The sequence below is a fragment of the Pan troglodytes genome, chromosome 23 (genome assembly GCF_028858775.2).
Source record: "Pan troglodytes isolate AG18354 chromosome 23, NHGRI_mPanTro3-v2.0_pri, whole genome shotgun sequence".
NCBI lineage: Eukaryota > Metazoa > Chordata > Mammalia > Primates > Hominidae > Pan > Pan troglodytes.
Window position 1 is genome coordinate 40,446,656 of NC_086016.1, and position 22,509 is coordinate 40,469,164.

Genomic DNA, 22,509 nt, shown 5'->3' on the forward strand with positions numbered 1-22,509 from the left:
AAGGAGAGGGGGGTCTCAGACCCAGCCCCAGCAGCCCCACAGATGGGAGAGAAGCTGCAGAGCAGATGAGGAGGACCGGCCAGAGAGCAGGAGGAGTAGGGGAGGGAGGCCAGCTCACAGACAGGAGAGGGAGCTCTCAGCAGAGTTGCCCGGTAGGCCCTGCCCAGCCTGGAGCACCTGAGGACTGACCATGGCAGCCACAAGTCCCTCCTCCACTTGGCTTCCCTCCCTCCCCAGCCAGAAAGGGGGAAATCTCCTCATGGGCTGGGCAGAAGGGGAGGTGCTGGGGAAGAGCCAGGAGTTCTGCTGGGCGGGGGTCAGGGAAGTTGCAGCAGAGGCGACGTCGTAACAGCCCATGTCTGATCATCATCTGACCCTCATCCCCGCACTCCAGCATGGGTGGGGCTGGGGGTGGGGGTGAGGTGGTGTTTGCTGCTGCCCCATCCCATTGCCTCATCCTTAGCTGTCAGCAAACAAGACTCCAGGAGTTGGGGCTGCCAGCTGGTGGGGGGTGTCTCCCAGAACCTTGGGGGATGGGAGCTAATGTGCCCCCTCACACACACACAGGATTTCTCTGGGATGCTCGGCTGGGCCCAGCAGGTGCCCCCTAAAGAAGTGGCGTGGGAGCAGGGAGGAGTGAGAACAGTCAGGGCTGAGTTCGAGCCCCACTCCCTCACTTATCCAGTGGAGGCCACTGGGTGGTATCGCCTGTGACGTCTCCTGGGCCCTCCTGGGACTCCAGCCCGAGACTCACACGTGGGGAATGAGCAGCCTTGCCTTCAGCAGCGCCGCCTGGAAGCGGCTCAAATGCCCATCCACGAATGGCACAGCACACAGACAGAAAAAGCCAGGAGGGAGCTCTGTGAGGAGCAATGTAGGTCTTCAAGATGTATTTTTAAGCAAAAGAAGGCAACAGTGATGAGCGGTGAGTATAGTAGCTACCATTTGTGTAAAAAAGGAGAGAGAAGAAATTTATAGATACACATATTTGCTTGTCTCTGCTTGTCTGTGGATGCAGACCCAGGAAGCTGGTGACATTGGCTGCTCTGGGGAGGGAAAGCAGGTGGTTGGGGACAGGGTGGGAGGAAGAACTGTCACTGTATTCCCGTTTGTGTCTTTTTAAATTTTAGAACCGTATGAATGTATTACCTGTGGGAAAATGCACATGAAAAGTTTTAAAATTAATGTGTACACATGCATATTTTCCAGAGAAGGCATTCATAAGGTTGTGTGGCCGGGCGCGGTGGCTCACGCCTGTAATCCCAGCACTTTGGGAGGCCGAGGCGGGCGGATCATGAGGTCAGGAGATCGAGACCATCCTGGCTAACATGGTGGAACCCCGTCTCTATTAAAATTCAAAAAATTAGCCAGGCGTGGTGGCGGGCACCTGTAGTCCCAGCTACTCGGGAGGCTGAGGAAGGAGAATGGTGTGAACCCGGTAGACGGAGCTTGCAGTGAGCTGAGATTGCACCACTGAACTCCAGCCTGGGCGACAGAGCAAGACTCCATCAAAAAAAAAAAAAAAAAAAAAGGACTGTCACCCCGAAAGTCTGAGAACACTTCAACTATGGGCTGTGTGGCTTTGGGAAAATTTCTTAACCTCTCTGAGTCACATCTGTAAAATGGGAAGGAATAACACCCAGTAAACAGGCATGCTGCCAAGGCGAACAGTGTGGGCAGGGGTTGGTAAACTGTAAAGTGCAGAAGCCTTTCTTTCTTTCTTTTTTTATTTTTTGAGGCAGGGTCTCGCTCTGTCACCCAGGCTGGAGTGCAGTGGCACTATCACAGCTCACTGTAGCCTTGACTTCCCAGGCTCAAGCGATCCTCCCACCCCAGCCTCTCGAATAGCTGGGACTTCAGGTGTGTGCTGCCATCCCTGGCTTATTTTTTAATTTTTTGTAGAGACAGGGCCTCCCTATGTTACCCAGGCTGATCTTAAACTCCTGGACTCAAGTGATCATCCTGCCTCAGCCTCTCACAGTGTTGGCATGAGCCACCGTGCCCGGCCTGCAGCCCTTCTTGAAGGGCATGACTTACTTTCCACTCTTCCTCACCTCCTAGTCTCCCCTCAGCCCCCTCCAGGGCTCCTCTGTGCCCCCTTCCCTCTCAGCAGCTCTGATGGAGGCTCTGGACTGGCCCTCGTTTTCCTCCTTGAGTCCTCCAGGCCTGAGGGTCCCTCTCCAGGTCGCCCCTTGCTCTCCTGCCTCTGGCCTCTCCATGAGCCACACCGTGCAGTGCCCAGCTCCGCCATCCCACCTCCCTTCTCTTCTCCCCAGTCCTGTGATCTCATCCAGTCCTGTGGCTTAAAATACCACCTAGCCTGCGCCTCCCTCCCAGGCAGCTACAAGCCCACTTGGCTCCTGCTCCCTGTGTCTGCTGGACAGTGAAGAGGCATCGCGAACCCGGCACTGCCAAGCCCAAGCCATGCCCCCGTCCTCCCCTCTCCTGCCTTCCCCATCTCAGTCTGTGACTCCTCCCAGGAGGTCGCTCAGGCCTGACACCTAGGCATCATCCTCCAGCCCTCCCTAAGCCCAACCGCAATAACAATGGGTTAATAACTAACATGCACTTAGTGTTCACTGAGGGCCATGCACTGACTGGTCCACACCTGCAAGGCAGGTGCTGTTATCATCATCCCACAGTGGGCTTGGGAGCTTGCCCAAAGCGGGTGAACCTCGGGGCCCCGGACACGTCCCCTCACCTAGTCATCCACCCCAAAGAGCCACATCACTATTGCAGCCCACAGTCTCCGCCCACCACCTCCTCCCACAGCCTCCACCCACCTCCCGCAGTCCATCTCCACATCACTCCCTGCTCAGAGCTCTCGGTCTCCCCAGGGCACTCGGGATGAACGCCCCGCCTCAGAGAGGTCCTGCCCTCTCTGACTGCACCCCCTCCACTCTCCAACCACGGGAAGAGACCTTCCTTCCAGTCCCTTTAACGCACCAAGTTTATTCCTGTCTCTGGGCCTTTGCACTGGCTGTTCTTTCTGGTTGAAATTCTCTTCTCCAAGACTCCACCGCTTGTGCCTTCCTACCATTCAGGTCTTGATTCAAAGGCTACCTGTTCCAAGAGGCCCCGAGGCCCTCCCTCCCATCCAGCTCTCAGATCTTCCTGGCAGCCCTTAGCAGTCAAACCAGTCTCATCTGCAACATCATTACAGGCAGGAACCTTGCCTCCCTACTTCACCCCGACTCCCAGAGCCTGGCATAGAGTAGCTGCTTCATAAATAACGACTGACAAACAAGATAACCCAGCCCGTCACAATTCCCGGAAAGGGTCTAACTGGGTCATGTGACACATTGTGACCAAGGAGAAGCTATTTTTGACACGGTAGTCAGGGAGAACTTCCCAGCGGAGGTGGCCTCTGAGCAGTGACCAGGAGACCCTCTGTGTCACTGTACATGAGCACAATGGCCATGAGCAGAGGGGACAGAGGACAGGATGTCAGAGGGCTCATGCCTCTGCCTCACCCTCCACGGAGCATGGGCTTCTCTTCCCAGGTGTCCCCCAGGTGTCAGGGGCTCGGGGGAGGATGTCCTGGCCTCACCCAGGGATGGGTGGCAGGGACATGTGTACAGGACCTAGTGGGAGAGGGCATGGGAGACAGAGGCCTCAGAAGGACCAGAGACAGCAGGAGAAACAGTCAGCCCCTGCCCATGACTCAATGCTGGGCCACAGCCCCAAGGGACTGCCACTGACAGAATGCCTGCCATGGGGGGGTGCCACGAGCTGCGTGCCCCTCTTTACTGCTGACCACCTTCCCCCTGGCTCCTCAGGCCAGAGAATCTCCAACTCCAGCCGACCCCCATCCATCCATCCATTCATTCATCACCCTAAATGTCCCCTGAGCTGGAACAGCATCTGCCTTCCTGCCAGGTGCCAGATGTGTCTCAACACAGCGCAGTGCCTTGCCTTGGAGGGCGCTCTGTAAATAATTGAGTGAACATTTATTGACCACCTACTGTATGCTGAAGGGAAGCAGGTAAGTCACAAACTGGCTTTGCTGAGCTCCGTGCACGCATGTGTGCGTGCATGCGTGTGTGTGCGTGTGTGTGTGTGAAAGGGCATAAAGAGAAGGTCCTAGGAAGATGAGGGCAAGCAGGAGGGCACAAGGACAGAGCAGGGCTGGGCCTGGGCTGAGCGGAAAGCAGGGAATTTGGCCCGGCCTGGGATCTAGGCCCTGGGGAGAGGTGGTGGCTCTGGAGGAGCATGGGGCCCTGGAGCTGGGTGGTCCACTGAGCAAGGGACAGGAGGCTACTTCTGAGGGCAGGACAGCAGCATCCTGGAAGTTGTGGCACTTATGTCTTTAGGAACCAAACATCCAGGGAAATCGGAACCTGAGCATCAGAACCTCTATCAGGGCGCCTCCTGGATTTCTACACAGGACAGTAGCTTTCAAGTTTTTTGACCAAAATCCGTAGTAAAAGCAAACATCCTGTTTGTTATTTTAACTTACTTTATATTTATTTTTTAGAGACAGAGTCTTGCTCCAATGCCCAGGCTGGAGTGCAGTGATGCGATCACAGCTCAATTGCAACCTCCTGGGTTCTTGCCATCCTCCCGCCTCGGCCTCCCAACGTGCTGGGATTACAGGCGTGAGCCACTGCACCCGGCTATATATTTAAAGCTGAAGTAAGAGCGTCACAAAATAATATTTACCCTCACTACATGCATAGTATTTTGAAATTTTCTTTTTAATTTCATTTTCGGAAAACAAGTAGTGCAACTCACTAAATCAATTTCCCAACCCACTAACGGGGCAGGACCTGTGTGCAATTTTAAAGCACTGGCCTGAGTGGGGGTTAGGAGCGGTGAAACGGGATCCAGCGTGTGTCTTGAAGCTGTGACGGGCGGTGCTTGGACTCTGGGCTTTGTGACACACAACCATATGGGGAATTGTTGGATGTTATGGGGGAATACTGGGAAAAGTCTGTTAGATCCCCCATCTCACAGGACCACCACTCTGCAGCCCAAATAACAGGGACTCTTTGGGGTCTGGTTCCAATTTCTTCCCCTGGTCTTTTATTAGAGCCCCCTCCTGCCCTGCTAACAGATGCCATTCAGCAGTTGCTTACACATCTCCCAGGACAGGGCGCTCACCCACTTCTCAGGCAGCCCACTTGACTGTGAGGAGTAAGCTCTGCAGGGCTGCTGATGTAGCTGCTAAGTGGGGCCCCTCCCGTGGCTCGCTGGCCATTCTCCTCTGTCCTCTAGCCTGTTGTCTCAGGGAGCCGGGACAGCTCTGGCAAGTGGTCCTCTCTCTGCCCCACCCAGTTCTCTGTCTCTGCTGCCCAGCCACTGCCGGGTGTCTGTTGGGGGCAGCCTTGGAGCCCAGCCAGAGAGAGGCCCTTTCCAAGGTCAGGTGGGCTCAGGATCTGAAGCCTCATGGCGGGGCTGGCACTCAGCCAGCCTTGCCCCACCAAAGCAGTTCTGGGGGCCTGGGTGAGGGAGGGCCGGGGGAGGCTCAGCTGTCCAGAGAAGTGGTACCCCAAGGCAGTGGCTGGTGATGGGGGTCTGGAAATCAGGCCCAGCAGTGCCCTTGAGTGGTTGGGTCACAAAGTAGTTCATATCAACGAGCTATGGTACATTCATTCACTCACAGGCTCACAGGATCTTCCCAGTCACCCTCAGAAACAGATGCAAAGGGCCAGGCACGGTGGCTCATACCTATAATCCCACCACTTTGGGAGGCTGAGGTGGATGGATCACATGAGGGTCAGGAGTTCGAGACCAGCCTGGCCAACATAGTGAAACCCCAACTCTACTAAAAATACAAAAATTAACCGGGCATGGTGGTGCGCACCTGTAGTCCTAGCTACTTGGGAGGCTGAGGCCAGAGAATTGCTTGAACTGGGAGGCGGAGGTTGCAGTAAGCTGAGATCGCGCCACTGCTCTCCAGCTTGGGCAACAGAGCGAGACTCCATCTCAAAAAAAAAAAAAGAAACAGAGGCAAACGCCCACCCTTATGGGGCAGGGGGTAAAGGCTCAGAGAGGTGAAAAACCTGCCCCAGATTCCGCAGCTGCTAAGGGGTGGAGCTGGACATGAACCCAGATCTTCTGTTTCCCAGTCACGGGCCTCGCCTGGGACAACTGAGGCTGGAGGAGCCTTGGGGTAGGGGAGGGGGAGGTGGGCCACTCCTCCTGACTTGCTGAGAGCAGGCTGGGTTTCTCTGCCCCAGAGGGCAGGGCGAAGGAAAGAGGGAGTCAGGGATCAATTAGCAGAACCTTCCAGACACGAGTGGGCTTCCCCGGAGATGGGGAGCTCCCCGTGAGGAACAGTGAGGAGGGACTTGAGGCCCATTTCTCAGGATAACTGCAGAAGGGTATCCATGGGCACGAGGTTTGAAGGATGCCCAAAGCCCCTCTGCCTGCTCCATTTCACCCCCAGCCAGGGCCTCTCCAGCCTGTGCCCACCACCTCCCCTGTATGGCCCCAAGGAGCCCCTAATTGCGGACCCCATCCCATTTGTCTCCCAGGCTGAGTGGTACCTTCACACTCACAGGGCAGACGGTCCTGGGCTTCTCAGGCCTATGAGGAGAGGGGAGGCTCCTGGGGGAGTCTAGGGTGGGGGCTGGGAGAGGAGCTGCAGGGGGTTGGGGGAAGCTTCACTGAGGTGTCCCAAGGGCCAACTCTGCCACCAACTTGAAGATGGGCACACCCCTCCCCTAGGCCTGAATCTCCCCATCAGTAAAATGGGGTCAGCTCCCCACAGCACATGCACCCTCTGCTGTGGCCCAGCTAAAGAACCCTCCCGTCCGGGTGCAGTGGCTCACCCCTGTAATCCCAGCACTTTGGGAGGCTGAGGCAGGCGGATCACAAGGTCAGGAGTTCAAGACCAGCCTGACCAACATGGTGAAACTTCGTCTCTACTAAAAATACAAAAATTAGCTGGACGTGGTGGCACACGCCTGTAGTCCCAGCTACTCGGGAGGCTGAGGAGGAAGAATCACTTGAATCTGTGAGGGGGAGGTTGCAATGAGCCGAGATTGCACCACTGCACTCCAGCCTGAGAGACACAGTGAGACTCTGTCTCAAAAAAAAAAAAAGAAAAAAAAAAAGAAAGAAAAGGAAAGAAAAAAGTAGCCGGGCATGGTGGCGCATGCCTGTAGTCCCAGCTACTTGGAAGGCTGAGGCAGGAGAATCGCTTGAACCCGGGAGGCAGAGGTTGCACTGAGCCGAGATTGTGCCATTGCACTCCAGCCTGGGTGACAAGAGCGAAACTCTGTCTTAAAAAAAAAAAAAAAAAAAAAAAAAAGGAACCCTCCCATCCCTGCAGCCCAGGTCGCTGGCGTGTGAGCTTCTCCCAGGACAGGCAAAACAGGAAAAGGCTGAGCACGCCCCACCATCCCCATGGGTGGCCCCCGATACACAGAGGGGCAAAGAGAGGCCCCCAGATGGACAGTGGCCTAGTCAAGGTCATGCGGAGCCAGTGAGGGGCTGAGCTGGGATTCGATCCCAGGCCCTTGACGCAGGCCACCCTTCCTACTGCTGTGACCAGGGACTGCTGCCCTTCCCCTCGCTCCGATCTGGGGATTTTCTGGGGAGAGGGAGCTTAAAGAGACCCAGACCCTGCTCCCCTCCCACAAACCCCACAGCTCTGGGGAGTGTCAGTAAGAGAGGAGGGGCCGGCAGCCCTGGGAGCCATCAGGACACAGAGGAGTCAGGAGCAGCTGCGGGTTGAGAGGCTCTGCCACCATTGCTGGGTGACCCTGGGCAAACCCTGGTGGTCTCCGGACTCGGTTTCTCCATCTCCCAGGAGAGGTAATGGAGAGAAGGCCAATGCAGCGGCAGACAGGAGCTGCTGGGCCAAGCTTGGTGGGGGCTTCTCCTCCATCCCAGTCCCAGGGAGCTCCTCCACCCAACTGCACCTCCCATGCCCCAGCTCCCCTGTGCCCTGCTGGGGGCCCCCCAGGCCTAGACCAAAGCTCCCAGCTGACAGGTCACCATTACAACGCTGACTTCTCCCTCCACAGCTCCTGCTGGGGTCGGGAACACCAAGGACCCCCTTTCCTGGTAGCCCCTAAGGACCTCTTGACCTGCCAATGTCTCTCTGGGGCACCTCACCCTCCCCTGCCTGCCAAGGCCAGACGTCCCAGCTGTTGGCACCAGGGCTGGTCAGGGACTGGCCAGCAGCCACAGGGAGGAGTGGCTGAGCTGTTGCATGGAAGGAAAGGGGAGGCCTAGGCTGGCAGACATGTACCCATCTCCCTTCAGGTGGCCAATGAGGGTCCTGGAGGGGCTGGCACTGGGTACACAGTAGGACAAAGCATCTGTGGCTGTTTCCACCCAGGAGCCTGGAACCAATCCTTGCTTCTCTCTGAGCCTCAGTATTCTCATCTGAGAAGTGGGGGTGATGGTTCTCCCAGGGTGGTGGAGGATTAAGTGAAATCACGAATATGAAGCCCAGGGCTGAGCCTGGCACTCAGCTTCCCTCCTGCAGCAATACCCTGAGAACACTGCTCTCACCCCAGCCACCAAGCAACGGCACCAGCCATCTGAGCAGCCCTCATGCATGCGCATGCGCGTGTGCCTGTGTCTGTGCCTGAGCATGCACGCACAGGCTGAGAGGGGCTGTGAGCAGGTGGGGCAACGGGTGCAGAGGGAGGGGCAGGGGCCACACGCCAGCACTCCTCCCCACCGGTTTCCCACCCTGTGTGTCCCAACAGAGAACAGTGGTCTTAGAATCAGGCAAAACCCATCCATTCAAATCCAGCCTGTTTCCAGCCAGCCACTTCCCCTTGCTAAGCCTCAGTTTCCCCTTCTGTAAATGAGAATCATCTATGTCCAAAGTCTTCCAGGTTCACGACAGGGACTCCGTGTTGGGCCACGGGGCCAGGATTGGTTAAGACCTTTGGGAGTGGGGGGCCAAGACCAGAGCAAGCCAGAGCGTGAGCCCACCCCTGCTCCCCATGCTGCACCCCACCCACCACCCCGTGAGCGCCCGTGTGCGCGCCTGCAGGAGCGCGCGTGTGTGACTCAAGGTCTATTCATAGCCGAGCTCCACCAGCTGCAGCGTCACAAGCAGAGGGGCCTCAGCCCATATTATTATTTCAATTACCATCTGAATTAAAAGTTTGAGCAGCGATCAGCCCACGTAGCGAGGGGAAGAGGGAACAGGAGAAAAATAAAGATGAAAAGGAGAAGAAGGGCTGTGACTGGCGATCCCCCACACCCCAAGGACGGCTGAGTCCGCAGAGGAGGCTTAAAGGTTACGCCAACCCCTAGGATTCCCGCCTGCCCCTTGCCAGGACCCAGAGTCCTCCCATCGTTGGGAGGAGCACTTTTCGACAGCAGCCCGACCACAGCTACTCTGTGGAAATAGATCGTTCAGCCCAGGTTCACATGGATGGGTGGACATCACTCGGAGAGGGTGAGGGACTGACCTAAGGTCACACAGAGAGCCACCCAAGGAAGCTGTCTCCACGACCCTCTCCTGCCAGCCAGGTCCCACTGACCTCACCAGGCTCTGTAGCACGTGTGCCATTTCCCTTCTGCTCCCCTCTCCCTGCGCCGATAACTTTCCTCCTGCAGCCCTAGCTTGGAGCCAGCCCTCTCTCAGCCCTCTGCATTCCCGACCTCACACCTCATGCCACCACCGTCAGCCCAAAGGCCCCTCCTCACTCACTGGCACAGGGGACAGAGCCCTGGGCCAGGAGACAGGCAGCCTGGCCCTAATCTAACTCTCTGGGCACCTTCGGGCAGGTCATTCCTTGTCTCTGGGCCTCAGTCTTCCCATCTATGAAATGAGTTCTCCCCTAAGATGCATGGTGGTATCTGTCTTCAGAATGGAGCCCCCAGAGGAGCCAGAGGATCCCTGAGGGGGTGTCACGCTGTGGGGGCGTCTAGACCATCTCCTGCCAAGCCCCAGCCCAGGGGAGGAACGTTTTCCACTCTTTCCCCAGGGAAGCCCCAGAGACAGCCCCCGAGAATCAGACTAGTCTGAACTCACACCCAGGCTCCTCTGCTGTCTTACTGTGTGACCTTGGACAAATCACATAGATTCTCTGAGCCATGGCTCTTCCATCTGTAACACGGGGACATCAAATCAACATTGCCATGGAGAATTAAATGGGAATTTGCAAAAGCTCCTAGCCCAGTGCCTGGCGAGCAAATGTGTTTCCTCGCTGGGAAGCGGGGAAGCGATGGGCACTGCTTCCCAGCTCCTCTTTGGGAAACACCAAAGACTCCTAGGATTTTGGAAGTGGGGATGTTATTCGGCCTCACCCGTAAGGCGAGAGTCACCTGGCAGGTGCTCATCTGGCTCTGCTTGAATACCTCTAGGATTGAGGAGCCCACTAGCTCACAAAACATCCACAGCTGCTCCCTATCTTGCTCCACCTCCAGCTCTGGGAATTTTCTAGAATGGAGCATAAGCTTCCAGCTTAACCCCAAATCCAACCTGTCCTTGCCTGGGACTGCCTGAAACTGGCTTTAAAATGAGACTGAAAGGAGTTCTTCAAAGAGACCAATAGAGGGAGGGAATTAGTGCCCAAGGACAGTGGGGTGAGGGGATCTGGAGAGAAGGGAGGGAGAAAGGAGGTGGCCGAATTCAGAGCTGGGCCCTCAAAGCTCCTGGGTCCTGTCTGGGCTTGCCACAGTGTTACACAGGGACATCTGTCTGTCTGCTTCCAGGTAGAGCTGGGAGCCAGAAGCCCTGGATTCAGGCCCTGGCCCTGCTTCCTCCACCCCCAAACCATCACTGTGACCCTCATGGGTCCACTTCCCCCTCAGGCCTCAGTTTCCACTTTTGTAAAACAATGGCCCTGGCTCTGCTTCCTCCACCCGCAAACCATCACTGTGACCCTGATGGGTCTACTTCCCCCTCAGGCCTCAGTTTCCACTTTTGTAAAACGAAGTCATCAGACCAGTGATTTAAGCTCCAAACCTTCTGTCTGAATCCAGGCACCCTCCCACTCTACCCTGTCCAACCCCTGCCCAGCATGCTGGATCCACGGGCCCCTGAGTGTCTATGGTTTCAGAGTCAGAGGCCCTATCTCTACTCCTGTCTCCTGCTTTCATAGCTGTTGCCTTTGAGGATTCTGTCATCCCCATTTTACAGGTGGGGAGATGGAGGCATGAGGCATTGAAGCCAATTGCTCAAGGTCACAGAGGGTGATTTGAAATCCAGGGCTCCCTCCTCTGGGCCCAGGAGAGCCGCAGAACTTAAGGGCACCTTCTTTCAGGAGAATCGCCAAGATCTTAAGTGGCCAGCCGTTCTCTATACAGATGTGGACTCCGCATGAGGCAAGGGGCTGCCCAAGGTCACAGAGCAAGGCACTGACAGACCAGGGTCCTGAACCAAGCCTCCCTGCCCCCAGGCTCCACCCAGACAGGGGGCTGGCAACATGACCTGACTTTCTGCCCTGGTCCTGGGATCTCCCCAAGACTGGAGCCCACGTCCTGCCTCTAGCCGCTGCCCCCAGAAGCCCCCCAGCATCTAGGACTGAGATGGGAAGAGTGAGCAGGAAGACAGGAAAGAAAGTTGAGGGCTGGCCACTTGCCCCCGGCCCTCTGGCCCTCCCCTACTGCTCTCCTCGTGCAGGGGGAGCGGCGGCGGTGGTGATGTAATGCACTCGGCTTTCGTCCCGGTGCCAATCTCAGAAGAGAGACGACAGATTGCGTGAGCCAAATTTGGCATCCTAGGGGGAGAGGCATGAAAAGTGGAGATGTGGAGGAGCAGAGAGGAGCCTGGGGTGGTGCAGGAGGAGCCCCCTGCCCTACAGCCCCGAGGTGCCTCCCCTCCCTCCCCTCAGGGCCCCCATCTCTTCCCCAACTAGCCTGGCCCTGGGGCCTCCCCTCCTCACTCTGAGGGGCCAGCCTGGCTTCTCCCCGGACCCCTTGAGCCCGGCGCTGCCAGGCCTACCCGCCACCCCCACCCCACACTGCTCCAGCTCTGTTTCCCACCGCCGCTAGTTTCCTGGTTACCATGTTGCTGGTTGTCATGTCGCTTACATGTCCTCGTGACTCAGTGGTCCCCGCAGAGGGGCCCCCTCCTCCTCACACCCCCCTTAGCACTCGCCCCCGCCTCCCCCAGATCCACATTAAGAACCAGCCCGCCCTGTAAGCCTACACTGTTCCTCCTCCCCTTCCTTCTTATCCTAAGCTAAGACATCTTCTCACAGCATCTCCCAGAGCTACTTCATTCTCTCTTTCGCAAATGTCTACGAACCTACTATGCTCCAGGCTGGCGCACGCGGCTTTCACAGACCTGACACAGTCTGGAAACTGCTCAACACCCTGATGAAGTCAGTATCATCATCCCTATTCTCCAGTTGAAGAAACTGAAGTTCAGAGAGGTCAAGCCACCCACCCAAGGTCACCCAGCAGAAACTCAACCAGCTCTGCCTGGTCACAGCCACTCCAGAGGATTTTCTGAGAGAAGAGCTTTCTTTTCAAGGATAACCCAAAGGGCCACTGAGGAATAGTACCCCAGATTCCCCCTCTAATCCTGGACACTCCTCCTTGGTCAGCTATTTCCGCCATATTCCCACTGCCCCACGCCCACCTCCACCCACTAGCTGTTCATCTCTCTTAAGGTAAAGTGAGTCTTTACTCCCATCTCCCCAGCGCTTTCCCCAGCCTGTGAACAGCCCTCTGCTCATTGAGCCCAGGACCCGCCTTGGAGGTCACTGGGGCAGGGAGTGACGTCCCCATGCCACAGACGTGGAAGCTGACGGTTGGGAGGAGAGTGACCAGCCCAGGGGGCTGCTCTCCCAGCCAGCTGAGCTAATTTCTGGGAGGCTGAATGGAGGACATATGAGACCCACTGCCCAGTGTGGAACACCCCAGAAAGAGTCCCTCCTCCCAATGAGAATGGAGTGGAATGTTCTAGGCTCAGCCCTTCCAACTCCAGTCGGGATATGGGTCAGCTCAGTGGCCAACAGTCTCTGTTCCCACCATGCTGCACCCATCTCTTACCCCAGCTGCCCTGGTCCACCTTTTGCTCCCCTCAGCACAGGCCAAGCCAGGGCCACAGCGAGGCTCTTGGGCCCCTAAAGTCCTGCTAACTGCCCCCAAAAGGCCTGAAGCCATGGAGGTCATGGGACTGGATGTGGGGGAGAACACACACACACACGGCTCCAACCCTTCTCTGGGCCTCCCTCCCTGAGTTCCCCACTTCCCCCAAACCTGCTGCTGAACATTCTACTGCTCTTGAGGCCCTGCTCTGTCAGCTGGCCAGGCTGCCCTGCCTCTAGCCCTCCGCTCCACCCCACCCAGCTTGCCACCTCCCAACTCCCTGCATCCTGTCCATCCTGAAGCAGGGACACTGGGGGCAGAAATGTGGGTAGGGGACAGGGAGGCTGACACTGGTGGGGGGACATTTGGCAGGTTGCAGGGGAAGTTCTCCCTGCGGGAGGCTCATTGAGACCTCTCTTGCCTTGGGGTGCTCCCTACACGCGGAGGAAAAAGCAGCCTCTGCCTCCCTCCCCAGCCTGTTTCTATCACTGTGAACGTGCAGTGCCTCCTCTACCAATCCCTGCCCCTGCGCCCTGGGGTTGTGTGGCGCAAAGTAGGTGCTCAAAACATGGGAAGTGGGATTTCGTTCTTCAGATCACAGGGCCATTTGCAACGAGGATGCAGCTGGGGAGGCGGAAAGGCGGCATCCCCCACCTTGCCACAAGTCACCTGCCGTGAAGCTCCCGGCATGACAACTGGGGTGGGTGGAGGCAGGGAAAGGTCATGGCTGGGGCAGGAGGTCAAGACCCCTTCCACCCACCTCTCTCCCCCTTTCCAGGCCACAACCCAGACCGCGACGCTCCCAGACGGACAGAGGGACAGAGCCCGCCCGTGGAGCCCGCCCGCTCCCGGGGAGTCACGGGACCGCGCGCGCGGCGCCGGGCAGCCGGGACCCGGCTCCGGATCAGGTGCGCAGCGGGCGGGGCCGGAGCGGCGGGCCCGGGACACACAGACACGCACGCGGCGGGACAAACTGACGGACAGCGCCCGGGGTGGGCGAGCGCGGCTTACCGCTGGGCGGAGGGTCCGACGAGAGTCCGGGAGGCGGCGAGCGGGCGCTACATCCCAAGGCGCGATCCGGCGGGCGGCGTCCCGGGCGCGGAGAGGGGAGTCCCGGCGCCCCCTGCCCGCGAACTCGGCGGGCCGGCCCGCGCTCCCCTCCCCGGCTGCCGCTCGGTCTGCGCGTGGGTCTTGGGGTCTCCGCGCGTCCCGGCCGTCCCGCGCCGCTCCCCGCGGGCCGCCCAACTTTCAGCGCTGCCCCGCGCCGCGCCCTCGGCGCCGCCTCGGCGTCAGCATCGTCGGGCCCGGCCGGGCTCACAGCGCGGGGGTCCGGGGGCCCGGGGCGCCCCGCCGCCCGCGCCCCCCACCCCCGCTGCAGGCGCCCTCCCCGCCGCCGTCCCCCGCTGCGCCCGGCTCCCTCGCTGTCACCCGCTCCTGCTCGCGCGCTCTGCCCCCGGCCCTGCGCTCCGCTCCCGGCCCCGCTGCGCTCGGCCCTGGCCCCGCGACCCCTCGGCCTCCCGGCCTGGGGTCGCCCTCCCCGCCCCCGCCGGCCGGGCTCTGTCGCCACCTCCCCAACCGCTCTCGCGTCTCTCTCCTGCCGCCGGGGTCTCCGCCGCGCTCGCGTCCCGGTCCCTCTCCCGGCCTCCCTGCCTCCTGCGGCCCCGCTCGCCCTCTGCCCGCGGGGTCTCCGTCTCCGTCGCGGTCGCCCGCCGGCCTCCCCCCGCCGGCCTCCCCCCGCCTCCCTCTGCCCGCGCTGCCTCTCTCCCCTGCGCGTCTCTGTCCGTCTCCCTCGCGGCCTCTGTCCTTCTCTGTCTCTCCCCCTCCCACTCTCCGTGCGGCCCCCTCTGTCTCGGACCCCGGCCCCCGCCTCGGCCGCGTCCCAGGCTCGCCCGGGAGCCCGAGCTCCCGCCGCCCGCGGCGCGCCGAGAACTCCCAACTCGCGGCACGCCGCCCCGCTTTGCGAGACTTTCGCCCCTCCTCACACGTGACCCGCGCCCCACTGCGGAGGCCGCGCGCCCCCCAGCCCGGGAACCCCGGCTGCCCGCGGGACCCCGCCCTGCCCGCCCCTCGGCCTAACCCGGCCTCAAGCCCCCTCCCGCGGGGCCCGCGGCGCGGAGCAGGGGCTGGGGCGGGGGGCTGCTGGCCCCGCTCCTGCCCTGGATCCTGCCCGGGTTTTCCTCCTCGCCCCAGGAGCGCTCCTCCCAGAACCCGTTCCTGGATCCGCTCCCGGGTTTTGTGCCCCCCCCCCCCCCCCCCCAGGGGGCAGGTGGAGAGGGTTCCTTCGAGCCGGGAAGGGGGTGGGTGGGAGCTGGTCCCTCTGGGGTCCCACGGAGTCCGGCCCCTCTCCTTAGCGGTCCTCGTACTCTCCCAAAGTACCGCCGGTCAAGGACCCGAAGCACCTCACTCTGGGAGTCTGAGGGGGCCCTATTGGAGGGACCCTCACGATCAGTCAGTCACCACTGCCCCATTTTACAGATGGCGAGACTGGGTACCAGAGAGGGTCAGAAACTCGGCCAAGGTCACCCAGAGATGACAAAGCCAGGCCAAACCCTAGTCTCTTGTTCTCTGTCGTTCTCCATTACCCCAAGCTGTCAGGCCTGGGCCCCACACTCTGGGGTGTCAGGGAACCCCCAGCACCCACAGCACCTGTCTAGCCAGCTACTTCCTGACATCCTGCCACGTCACTCTAGCCCTCCGAGGAGACAAGAGGGAAAGTGCTCCTCCTTCCAGGGTGGTAGGACGAGAGAACACCTGCAGTTAGACAGCCAGCAAAACTTCCCTGGGAGTCTGGCCATCACCGACTAGCCCCATTACAAAGAGGGAGAGACCGAGGCACCCCAAAGCCAGGTGGAGAACTGATGAAATCTGAAATCCCCTCTGGCTCTCCTGAGCCTCGAGGGTGTCAGCATAAGAACAGCAACACACAAACCACCACAAGTGTTTCCCTTCCTCGTGGGCTCTCCCTACTCAAAAGGATTCAGTCCCAACTCCTCAGTGTGGTATAGTCAGGCCCCACCTTATCCGGCATCCCACATCCCATAAATCCACAGGTACACCCTGATTCCACAGATTCCAGAACACGCCACAGGCCTCCACACCTCTCTGCCTACACGCACTGTTCCTCCTCACTGAAATGTCCTTCCACCTTTTTTTCCCAGAGAATTCCTGCTGTTCCCCAAGCCCAGCCTCAGTGCCACTTCCTTGAGAAGGCCTCCTGATGACCCCAGCAGAAGTCATTTATCACCCACTCATTCATTCAACCAGCACTAGGCACCCACCATGTACCAGCCCCTGGGCTGGGCACAAGTATGGTTCTTGCTTAGTGGGATGAGGAGTCAGGCTAACCTAGGCTCAAAAGCACCTAGGAGCTACTTGACCTTGAACAAGTTTTTATTTAATCTGTCGGTAAATTGAGGACCCTAACGTCCTCCATTCCCAAGGGGTAGATTAAGTGAGGTGGATGCACAAGAAATACACAGATCATGGTAGGCGCTCAATAAATGTGGCCATCCTTTCTCACGGCTCTCTCCGACTGTGCAGACCTCCAGAACGCACGTCCTGTTCCACGCCTCTCCCTGGTTACCCTGCTGTGTCCTCACAGGCAGACAGCCAGGACTGATGTTCCATCACATGAATGCTCAGTGCGTGGATGCAGGGGAGACTCAAGCAGCCTGAGTGCCCTGTGGGCAAGAGATGTGTGCCTGGTCTTTTTCACCTTTTCCGTGGATGGAAAGTGGGAGGATGAGGGTGAGACAAATGACCTGCCTGGCCACGGGCCTGACCTGGTAGCCATCCTGGGAGTGTGGGGTGCAGGCAGAGGAAGAAGGGGCAGGAAGGAGGGGAAAATGGAGACAGAGATGTCTGTAGATCCAAAGCATCTACTGTCACAGAATCAGTCTCCTGATGCCAAGTCCCTGGGCACAAACTTGAAGATGGGATGGGGGTTCTGGGGCAAGGAGGGTTACCTTGCCGGGCCTGGTCCGCACCCTGGGGCTGCTGTTCATCCTGCAAGGAGACTGGACTGGGAGGAGGTAGGGAGAGGCAAGCAGAGGAGCTCCAGGCAGGGAGAGGTTCGGAGGCCCCAGGAAAGAGCCCTTTCTCTCCTCTCCAGCCCTGTGTGACCCTGGGCAGCTCAACTCTCCTCTCTGGGCCTTTGTTTCCTCATATGTAAAGTGAGAACTATAATACCCACTTTGAGCTTTGGGGTGTGTGTGTGTGTGTGTGTGTGTGTGTTGTTGTTGTTGTTGTTGTTGTTGTTGTTGTTTTTAGATAGGGTCTTTGCCCAGGCTGGAGTGCAGTGGCGCCATCTCGGCTCACTGCAACCTCCGCCTCCTGGGCTTAAGCCATCCTCCTACCTCAGCCTCCCGAGTAGCTGGGACCACAGGCATGTGCCACCATGCCAGGCTAATTTTTGTATTTTTTGTAGAGATGGGGTTTTGTCATGTTGTCCAGGCTAGTCTCAAACTCTTGAGCTCAAGCGATCCACCTGCCTTGGCCTCCCAAAGTGCTAGGATTACAGGTGTGAACCACCGCACGTGGTCGAGCAGCTGTTTTGAGGATAATCATAGACTAAAGGAAGACTTCACATTGTTCACCTTCCGTGTAAGTAGCTTCTAGCCCTGTGTGAGGTTGGGGGCAGAGATGGAAATGGGCCTGCAGAGGCCTGGGGGCAGTGTGAGGGAGTTGAGAAAAGGCTTGGGTGTCAGAACCTGTGTGACCCTGGGCAAGATGCATGTCCTCTCTGGACCTCAGAGGCCTTGTCTGTAGTGGGACAGTGTGGACTAGGTCTCCCAAGGGTAAGTGGGCTTTGTCATGATCCACCACAGATGCGCCCCTCCCCAGACGGAATGAGGACAACCCGCTTCCCCTGCGCTCGTACCCCTAGCTCAGCACTATCCAGACCTTCGCAGGGATTGTCTCCTTTGATTCTTGCAAGAATTCTCCAGGCACCTGTTACCAATGGGGAAACTGAGGCACAGGCAGTAATGCCATGAGTGGCAGGGCCGGTGTGGCCAGGAACAATGGTCTGGAGGAAGGAGGTTCGCTCTGAAGTTTGGAGGAGAATGCTTGTAAAACCTCTGTCCACCATACACTTTGGTAAAACGTCCTGGCCATCTCCATTCTCCATTCTCTCCTTTGATCCTCACAAGATCTCCGTGGGGTACGGGCTATGCCTGTCTTTACCTCACAGGTGAGGACTCTGAACTGACACACAGAGAGGGGAAGTGGCTTGTCTGGGGTCAGGCAGTAAGCAACTGTCTGGGCCAGGATTTGAACCAGGCTCAACTTCCACTTTCTGGGGAAAGGTCATTCCAGGCTAGCAGAGCACTCACTAACCGATTTACTCTGGGGTCCTGCTCACACCTCCTGGGTCCTACAGGGGCCCTGAGAGCCTGTGTAGAGGGCTGAGAGGAGAGGAAGGGAGGGCAACTTGGGCCAGGCAGGTGGACAGCTGGGGAGGAGACGGAAAAGGCCACTTCAAAATGCTAGAGTCACAGAGGCCAGAGGTTTTTGTCCTAGAGAGTGTCTTAAAGTTCAGCCAGGGCCGGGCGCGGTGGCTCACGCCTGTAATCCCAGCACTTTGGGAGGCCGAGGCGGGCAGATCACTTGAGGTCAGGTGTTCGAGGCCAGCCTGGCTAACATGGTGAAACCCCGACTCTACTAAAAATACAAAAATTAGCCAGGCATTGTGGTGCGCATCTGTAATCCAAGCTACTCGGGAGGCGAAGGCAGGAGAATCACTTGAACCCGGGAGGGAGAGGTTGCAGTGAGCTGAGATCGCGCCACTGCACTCCAGCCTGGGCTACAGAGCAAGACTCCATCTCAAAAAAAAAAAAAAAAAAAAAAAAAAAAGGTCCAGCCAGCCCATTCTGCAGATGAGGCAAACTGAGGTAGCCCAGATACTTAGATTAAAATCAGATCAGGACACAGCTGGCCTGCCTCAGAGCTCTAAAGTCCCAGGAGCTTCCAGGGGGTGAGGTCCAGAGGTGATTAAAGGGACACTGGGGGGCCAGAGGCCCAGAACCCATCCCAGCAGGCTGTGCCCTGGGGACAGAGGACTGTAGGGGTCTCTCCTGCCCTCCACCTCCACCCTCGCCCACCCCCCAGCACTCAGTAGTCACCAGGGTGGAATATTTTAGCACCTATAGAAAAACCGCCACAGACGGCCGTGGCAGCTGTTGCTAAGGAGACGCTCCCAAAATAGCCCCCCTCCGCCAACCTTTCCCGCTGCTGCTCCTGCTGTGGGGAGGGGAGGAGACCAGGCAGGGAGGGGGTGGCACATGAGTGTTCGCCCTAGGCTCACCCACCCACCCTGGCCCCTGGTGCCCACCCTGGCCCAAGACCTGGGCAGCCACAGGTCTGTGGAAGGGCAGGAGCTGTCCCATGCATGCCTGTGATCTCAGTCACAGTCCTCAGCTAGGGAAGAAGGTCACTCAGGTGATAGGAGAGGGGGGAGCAGAACCCCCGCACCCAAGACCCCCCAGCACACTCCCACACATACACAATTACAGGTTATCACAGTTCTCCACATCCACTGTACACACCACAAATACAGTCCCACGCATGCCCACCGAGGGGTACACACACATCAGCAAAGATGCATCAGATGCACGGGTAAACGTCTGCCACAACTACACAACATCCACCTGTACACACACACCATGGAGCCACAAAGACATGCTTTTATATCCACATATTCACACACCCATCCCAAATACACACGTACACCAATATATGCATGCCAGGCACACGGACACACACACACACACACACACCAATGTACATATACCCTCACAGCACATGGACACACATATTCACAGATACACACAACTGTCCAAACACATGCCCAGCCTGTGGCATCTAAAGGGCAATCAGTTGTGTTACCCAGTAGACTCTGTCTGGGGTGCTGTGTCTTAGGGTTTCCAGAAATCCTCACTTAGTGGGGAACTTCTACAACCACAGGGCAGAGGGTAAGGAGGAGGTGGCAGGCAGGTGGATGAAGGGTTGTGTCTCTCTGAACCCCTTTAAGTCTGGGGACTAGATGATGACTGGTGCTCAGGAGAGCTGCCCTGGGCCCACTTCTCGAAGGGGAAAGTGGAGTAGACTCTCACCCGCAGACTTGAAACTTCTGGGCACAGAGATTTCTGAGCCCCAGGGGCTGGGGCGATAAAGAGGACAAGATGGCAATTGGGTGGCAACTGTGATGGTCTGTGGCATGCGCAAGGCACGTTCCAGTTGGTGAGCCGCTTTCACACTCCATTATTTCACACGCTTGGTAACAGCTACTCTGAGATACTGGTGGAGGTGTCCCCATGTCTGAGTCTCAGAGAGGAGAGAGAACTCCACGACCACACAGTAAGTTACTAGCAGAGCTGGACCCAGAACCCCAGGGGGTGCCAGCACCCAGCCCCAGTGCCTGGCACTTGGCTGCACTGCACGAACTTGGAAGGAGGCCACCGGGTGCAGGGCCTAGCTCTGCCCCTGATGAGCCCCGAGTTACTAGGGGGCAGCCAGGCCCTCCATCTTCCCACCTGGAAAGCTGAGAATGAATCCCCAGGGGTGTTTTCAAGCAGCGGCTTGTGGCCACCGTCAGGGCTGGGGAGTGGTGTTTGCCGGAAGTCCTCGGAATGCCAGCGCAAGGACGAAGGGTGGCCCAGCCTCTCCCCTCCTCGTTTGGCCAGCCGCGGTCTCTCTCCAGCCTCGCTCTGTGACTCCTGAATCCGGGCTCCGGGTCTTCGTTCGCGCCTCGTCACTCTGGAGACGCTGCGAGCGGCTTGCGGTTGCCGTAGGAACCTCGCCAGGGCCTCCGCGAGGCGCACGACTCCGCGCGCTGAGAGCCGCGTTTTGGTCACCGAGAGACACCTGTCGCCAGCGGCGAGGGGTGGGGGCGTCGCGGCCCGGGTTATTATGCTTTTCTTTTTAATTGAGGTGTAACTTACAAATAGTACAGCGAACATCTTAAAAGTACAGCTCTGCGGGGCGCGGTGGCGCACGCCTGTAATCCAGCACTTTGGAAGGCCGAGGCGGGAGGCTCACGTGAGCCCAGGAGTTCGAGACCAGCCTGGGCAACATAGCGAGACCCTGTCTTTTAGAAAAAAATAACAGTGTAATGGCGTGCACCTGTAGTCCCAGCTACTCGGGAGGCCGAACCGGGAGAATGGCTTGAGCCCAGGAGTTCGAGGCTGCAGTGAGCTATCATTCCGGTCACTGCACTCCTCCTCCAGCCTGAGCAATAAGGCGAGACCCTGTCTCTTAAAAAGAAAAAAAAAAAAAGGTAGAGCTCGATTAATTTTTCAGACATACTCATAAAACTCGTGTTACCACCACCGTGATCAAGACACAGAAGACTTCCAGGCCCTAGAAGTCTCACATCTTCAGGAATAAACCAGTGAGGGAGAGGTCACCATCTGAAACCCTGGAGTTATCTGTTTTTGCCCCTCTCTGCTCTGGCAGACCCTCTTTGGGCCTCAGTTGCCTGTGAAGGGAAGCAAGGAGCTGAGGTGACGTGTATTGCGTGGTTTATATCTTGCAAATCGCTTTAGATATTTAGCTAACTTTAACCCGGATAACTATTGTATGAGGTCGGTACTTGGTTTATACACAGGTTAACGATGCGAACACTATAACTTGGAGAGATTAGCTAGTCTAAATTCAGATAGCTCTTAGGTGGTGGAGTTTGAGGGCCTAACTCATCTGTCTAACCTTGATGCTCATCTTTTCCTTCTTTCCTTCCTTGGCCTCTACAGGCCGGGCGCGGTGGCTCACGCCTGTAATCCCAGCACTTTGGGAGGCCGAGGCAGGTGGATCACCTGATGTAAGGAGTTAAGAGACCCGCCTGACCAACATGGTGAAACCCTGTCTCTACTAAAAATCCAAAAATTAGCCGGGCGTGGTGGCAGGCGCCTGTACTCCCAGCTACTCCGGAGGCTGAGGCAGGAGAATCGCTTGAACCCGGGAGGTGGAGGTTGCAGTAAACTGAGATCTCACCACTGCACTCCAGCCTGGGTGACAGAATGAGACACCGTCTGAAAATAATAATAATAATAATAATAATAAAGAATGGTACAAGTAAAAGGCACTGAGGGGCGGGGGGGCAGGCCACGTCTTATCTCCTCGCCTTTGTGCAATTAGTACCTTCCACTGGGGACTCTCTTCTCTTCCCCAAGGTTTTGTCTCCGAGGCAAGCTCCTACTCACCCTCCAAAGCCCACTAGAGCATCGTTTGCCCTAAAGCCTTCCTTAAGAGCAATCCTCCCAGGGACTCCCTCCAACAGACAGTGATTGCCATTTTTCCTCTGTGCGGTCCAGTCCGTGCACAGGCACCCACCTCCCACAGCACCAGAAAGGCCCCTGGAGGCTGCACCTAAGTTCAACCCTCAAGGCGCCTGGTGCCCAGCTGGTCTTCAGTAAATGTGTTTGTAACTAAAACGGGAAGAGAGGTTTTGAACCTTGGTGTTTATAACCTTGGTGTGTCAGTAAAATGCGGCCCGCTGCCCCTGCCTCCTGTCACTTAAAAGATATTGAGCTGGGGAAAGAGCTTCCCGAACAC

General features: G+C 57.8%; 1 protein-coding gene across 1 annotated transcript in view; it reads right to left on the reverse strand.

Annotated features, from left to right (window-relative positions):
* The window catches only part of KCNJ4 (potassium inwardly rectifying channel subfamily J member 4), a 28,872-nt gene extending 14,680 nt beyond the window's left edge, over nucleotides 1-14,192 (reverse strand). Inside the window, exon 1 of the mRNA XM_016939173.2 lies at nucleotides 13,972-14,192. The gene's annotated coding sequence lies outside the window, so the exon portion shown is untranslated. The remainder of the gene's footprint in view (nucleotides 1-13,971) is intronic.
* Between the last annotated feature and the right edge of the window lie 8,317 nt (nucleotides 14,193-22,509).